At 38.0% G+C, this 6,757-nt stretch overlaps 1 pseudogene; it reads right to left on the minus strand.

The window, feature by feature from the left end:
• Nucleotides 1–1,124: 1,124 nt before the first annotated feature.
• LOC115069545 lies at nucleotides 1,125–5,942 on the minus strand (annotated as a pseudogene).
• Nucleotides 5,943–6,757: the final 815 nt, after the last annotated feature.

Below are 6,757 nucleotides of genomic sequence, written 5' to 3' on the forward strand. Positions count from 1 at the left end.
CATAGTATCAAATTTCACATACTTTTCTGGCATTGTTAAGTCTAATTGTTTGCACATTACTTTTTAATATAAAACTTAACCAGATATAGTGAAGTAGGATTTAACAATAGTTAAATTTACAGTTCTTCAAGACCCATGGAGCTCGCTAGCAGTCAAATTCTCAGAACACTATGAATGAAAATCCTGGGGATAATTCTAGAACATGCAGCAAGTGCATGTCAAATGTAGACCACAGCATTTCATATGTCTACCTTGTCTTACACTTCTCAAAGCCCTTTTCTAAAAGTTTTCCATTTCTCCATCATATGGGTTACTCATACATGACAGTATGCACACTTCAAATATTTTTACCATCCAGGTAGTGAGGTGGCTCAGTGGTTAAGAACATTTGCTACATAAGCAGGAGGACCGGAGTTCAAATCTCCAGTGCCCACATAAAAAAAGCAAGCATGGCCAGACCAGTGCCTGCAACCCTAAAGCTCAGATGGCAGAGACAGGAGGATTGCTGAGGCTTGCTGACCACAAGCCTAACTCCAGGTTCTGTGAGAGATCAAGTCTCAAAGCAGAAAGTATAGAAAGACACCTGGCTTCTGGGGGTACACACAACTGCATATACCTGTACACACATGTGTACACAGACTTGTATGCTACACACACAAAAAATGGAGAAATATTGTTATCATCATGAAATTGTCATTAAGAATGAAAACATGTGGGTGGATAGGTGGCTCAGCAGTTAAGAGCACTGGTTGTCCTTGCAGAAAACCTGGGTTCAGTTCCTAGGACCCACATGGAGGCTCACAACTGTCTATAACCCCAGTTCCAGGGGATCTGACACCCTCTTCTGGTTGCTGCAGGCATTGCATACACATGGTATACTTGCATACATGCAGGCAAAACACCCATACACATAAAAAATTAAGTAAAAATTTGAAAAGAATGAAAACATTTATCCTTATTATTAAAGAGCAAGATACCTCAGAATTCCCAAGATCATCTACTAACAAATACATCAATTGTCAATTTAAAACAAAGCAAAAGCTTTATATTAGAATTACGGGCAACCTTATGTTAATCTTATACCTGCTATGATAAGCCCCCTCTGCTGCAGTTATATTTCCGTTTTACACAAGGCCACAGTCCTTACAATAGAGCATGGGCTTACCTGTGCGATAGACGAAGTTGCCTTCTGTTTCCGGTGATGATGGAGACACTAGCTCTTCTTCAAACTCATTGGAGCTAAAAAACCCCGAATGGTTCCTCTGCCTTGTTTTCCCCATCATGGCAGTGCTTGTGGCCATGACGTGTCTCAAAGAGTCATTGAGGTAGCGGTTCAACAAGCTGCTCTTGTACTTGGGAGGGGATACGTAGTCCTCGGCAGCTCTGGACTCTGGCCTCACTCCAGCCTTTATCACTGAGCTCTCTCCTTTAATCACAGAGTGATGGACAGGGGTGCTATAGCTCCCTTCGCTCATGTGGTTTCTTGGAGGATTTTCTCCATCTAAGGGGGAAGATACCAGCAGGTAGTATTTGCACGTTTTCTTCCCCCACTGCTCAACTGCTACACTTAATCATTAGAATTGCAAACAAGGTAAGAATCTGTGCCATGTGAAATTATCATGGATGGTTATCACTGATAATCACAAGACTCACTTTCAGGTAAAAGAAAGCAGGAACCTATTTAATATTCTCTTAGTATATTTTAATTCCAGTGAATTTCACAGAAAATGTCGTGTTGATATCAGATAAATCTATAAACAGAAGACTATAATTCATGCTGATATATAGAATGGCAAAGATGAAGTTACCTCACGCAGAGAAAAACGACTACCGCTCTATCATACTTCGTGGGTTCAACCATTCAAAAAGCAGCTGAGGTGAACTTCTAACCACAAAGGCAAAGCAAAGAAGGAAAAACGAAGAACTGAACAAACCTTCAGAACAGGAGTCGTCGCTGCTCACGCTGAGGCGCTCAGCATTGCCCTGCACGTACTTGTTGTATAGCTTGAATTCTTAAGGCCCAGCTTACATCCGGCTGCTGAACAGTATTCTTCAGCCGACGCCTAGCATTAGCGAACCAATTTGACACCTGAAACAGGATTCACTTTTTAATGAAAAGCACATTACAACTTCCTCTAAAGGAATCTAGGGCCGGGCGTGGTAATGCTGCACTGCAGTCCTGGTTGCATAGGAGGCTGACCAGGAGGATCACTCAAGGACAGGATTAGGAGGCCAGCCTGGGAACAAAGAACAAAGCGAGGCCCTAAATCTGTAGTGAAATGCTTCTTCTAATCATGTAGTTATTAAAAATTAAAAAATAATGATTAAAAAAATAATTAGCAGATGTGAAAAACAAACAAACAAAAAAAGAAGTCTGGTCATTATTCTTTTATCTTCTCCTTTTACACAGGTAAATGATTTGGGGGATAAAGATTCTGTGTGACTTGATCAAAATCACAAGATTAGTAAGTGGTATAGCAAGTAAAAAATGTTGTCTTCCTTTGGAAAGGTATTGTCAATGAATACACACTGCTTGTCTCTGGGGACCAAATCAGGGATACAGAAGTGAGTACTGTTTGTTCCCTTAGGGTTTTACATTCTAGTGGTCAAGTTACACAACAAATATTAAAACAAATTGCATAGCATATTATTATTATTAATTATTATTATTATCATTATTATTTTGGTCTATTTGAGACAGGGTCTCCTGTTGCCTCATCTGACCTGAAACTCATTATGTAGACCAAGCTGGCCTTGAACTCACAGAGATCCGCCTGCCTCTGCCTCCCAAGTATTGGGACTAAAGGCATGCGCCACCACACGTGGCTGTACCATATTTCTTATAGTAGGATTTTATAAAATTTGAAACTCAAGAACAAGATATTTAAAAACAATGGAAAGGAACTATTTTTATAGGACACACTTTCATTAAGTGCCAATAATATAGGATATGACTGAAGTGAATGAGCAAGTCATGAGACGCTCTGTGGGAAGAGCCTACCAGAAAGAGAGAAATTTCACACACAGTAGGATACTTGAGCTCTTGGGAAAATTGGCTTTAGGATGCTGAGGAAGAGGAAGAATGTGAAGGCTGATGGCAGAAGTCAGGCTGGTAATGCAATTTTAGTTACTATAGTGTTTGAAACGCAGAATGTTTTATCAAGAAGAGCTGCATTTTGAAGAGATCAGCTGATTATGATTTCAATTTTTTCCTTAAAACAGAATCTTCATGGCATCTTAAAAATAAAGACATATTTTGTGAAGGAACAAGATGGCAATAAAATGAGCGAGCTCTTGTGGGGTTGGAGACATGGCTCTGTGGTGAAGAGCACATAATACTTTTCTAAAGGACTGGAGTTCTGCTCCTAATACCCAAGCCAGGTCGTTCACAACTGCCTGTACCTCCAGCTCCAGGGAATCTGCCACCACTTGCTGTATACTATGGATATAGGCACTCACACATACATAGACCTACACACAGATTCATACACACGTAATTAATGCAAATGTAGAAAGTTCTTTATTTAAAATTTGGCAGCATGTAGGATACTAGATTTCATTTTCTTTATCAGGAACATGGATGGATAATGAGTATCTTAGAGGAATATCCTGACATAGAAATTGAGGTTATGACTGGAAATAGCTCCACTGAGCTGAAGTCTGCTCTAATTATAGTCAAGAGAGAAAAATATCTGTGAAAGTACACAAAATGATAAAACCATTGTTTTCAACATATTTCTTCTAAACTGCAATGAAGGAATATTTTATGCAGTTAAATTGCATTAGGCCTTGGACAATACCTGTACATTTTATGATATAAATTATAAAAATGTATACTAGATTACATTTTGACTAAGTTAAACACTCAAGCTAAAGCCAAAGGCTGAAGTAGAAGAAGGATAGAACTTACCGGAAAGAATAGGAAACAACAAAAAGGTGTTTTTATGTAGTATTCATTAAAGAAGGATGTTCTTCCACAATTATAATAATAAAAAGGAAATAACATTAAAAGACTTTGAAAGACAATTGCACTGGGCATTTCTTGTCCATTTCCTCACACTGTAATGTGCACATTCAGCTTCTAATGCATAGAAATAAAAAATATCAAAGGGGAAATATCTCAGAAATTAGACCTACAAGTTAGTAGATTTGAAGGGCAGTGGAATAGACATGGGGGTCTTCTGTACCCTTTGAGAGGCTGTTGTAAGCTCCATGTTTCTAATGCAAGTAGAATATGAAAAGTCAATAATCAACTGTTCTATAGGAAGATGGTGGGTCAACTTCAAGGCTTGAGACCAGGAGCTTATTAAAAATCTTAAACTGAAACACACACACACACAGTCATAAGAGTGGGGTTTAGATTTTGATTTTAAGTTAATTAAGAGTCTCAGGAAATCAGACAAGAACCTAAATATCCAAACTGAACCAGACAGTTGATTATTTATATACTTGGACCTACATTTCTCTCATCTTTTGAGTAGAAAACATGAGACTTAAGAGATGTTGATATCACGGTGGGAAGCAGATTAACATGTGAAAGAATTTAAGTTTATACCTATCAGAAGAAGCTCTGCTGTTTGTATATAATAAAAAAGAACAAGGGGAAGAGAGTTGAAAACAACTTCACTGGTAAGAGTCACCAAGAAGAATGCAGATGGCGAAATAGTTTGATAGACTTAGGAAAGTCGGAGAGACAGTGTCAGAGTTTTATTCAAAAATGTGCAAGCTATTTTTATTCAATAATAAATTTATCTTGATTCCATTATTTCATGTATTTTCCTAGTTCTTTTTTTTCCCTAACAGAATTATATGAAGGAAAAAATAGCCACTAAATTAAGCAAGCAAGAAATCAACAACAACAACAAAAAATACCTCAAAAATTATTTAGCAGCTGGTCTTACCAGTTCTAACTTGGGAAAATGTAAAAGGTTAAGGGGAAAATAAGAGGTTTTTTTTTGTGTTTCTGATCTAAACTATAGATGAATTAAAAAGTTCATTACATTCAATATTCATCTGTTACATGTGAATGAAAGTTCCCAGAGAAAAATAAAGACATGAATCTTCAAACCAAACTTTCTGCATGGCTGATCAACTGCTTAGAACTTCAGTGTTTGTGGAAAGTTTGGAATGCTGAGGGACAGAGCATACTTACAGTGTATTTCTGGCTACCTTTTGCTCATTAAATAGCCATTCCTTCTCCACCTCTCTTTCTGACATAACATCTCGTGACCAACAGACTGATAACATAACTAACTGAATGAATTAACTGAGTAGCCGGCTCACCAGCTTTCAACAACCAAAAGGGTAAGCAGCCTGTCAGACAGCATCTAAGGCCTATAGCCAAATTCTCCCTGCTTTGTTATAGACTGTCTATCCGATGTCTCTACAAATGTATTAGAAAAGTGTCTTGAGTTATTATTTTCTTTGTTCTGTTATTAAAAAAGCTTCATGAAACTGTTACCAAGTTGGAATGTGAAATTTGCGGTAACCTGAATCCATCCTCCCAGGATACATGGTCACTCTATTTAGCTCCAGAATAAACATGTGTTACCCTCTTTATGGTGAGAATTGTGCTCTTGTGTCAACATACACACAATGATTTCAGTTGTTTGCTCTATTTTTTAAATCTGGATGGGACTAACAGCAGAGCTAAATATTACACTTTCAGTTTGTTCTAGCTTCACTGTCTCTGTCCTAGCAGGTATAAAGATAGCTAAACAAACACTTCTCCACCACCCTTCAATTCCCTTCCAAAAAAACAGAATTTTTCCAGGCATCTCATAGTAAGAGATGAAAAGCCTGAAGTCTTGTGCCAACCAACAGACAACTTGACAGACTACTTTGCAAGAACTAAAGCAAAGACGATGATGTGAAGGACCACACTTTGACCCGAGTGGTTAGTTATGCATACCTCTTACCTTCTGGTTAAATCTAAACCCCATGTCAGGACCAAGGAAGATGGAACGGGAGTAGGAACAGTGTCCGCTGGGCCTTTGTTCCTCTTTCCAGTGTAGCTACATTGAATAAATCTCTGCTTCCTGTTCTTCACCACCACTTTGCCTCTTTAGTTGTCCCATTGACAGAGTTGGCAGATCCTGGTTTGGGAGAGCTGTCAGAGCCCAGACTCTGGCCCTCACAATTCGAAGCTTAGCGACTAATAACTTTAGTTGTATCACTATGCATTACGGCTTGAATCTGAAATATCTTCTGTAGATTAATGTTTTAATCCTTGGACCCCAACTATTGTTTTCTCTGAGCTCTAAGATCTTTAGGATGTGAGATCTAGCTAACGGAAATAATTCAGTAGCTATCTGTCATTGAAGGCTATGTGGGGCCTTAATCTGGTATTTTGACCACAGCAATGTAATGTAACTAGTTCTTCATATAAGAGAAAGTAACAGGAATCTAAGCACAGGGAGAATCTTCCTGCCTTCACTATTACTGTTCTAATTATTTACAGTGAAAAGACTAGATCAGAGATCCAATAGTAATACTTTAGAATAAATTCCAAATACTTTAAATTTGCTCTGATTTTTATGCTCAGGCATCTATCCTGAGGTAATTTATATTAAAATAAAGTAAGGAAAAACAAACTAAATTCACAAATATCACCGAAATGCTTAACTAGCCAAGATTCCAGTGGTTAGAGGGGTGTGAGTGATCACAGACATAGGTTGCAAAATCAGTCATTACAACATATACTTACTCCACCTGCAATAACAAAACATGACATGGGATTTCAAAAACAAAATAATTT

Source organism: Nannospalax galili, unplaced genomic scaffold (genome assembly GCF_000622305.1).
Source record: "Nannospalax galili isolate Female #2095 unplaced genomic scaffold, S.galili_v1.0 scaffold374, whole genome shotgun sequence".
NCBI classification, from domain to species: Eukaryota; Metazoa; Chordata; class Mammalia; order Rodentia; family Spalacidae; genus Nannospalax; species Nannospalax galili.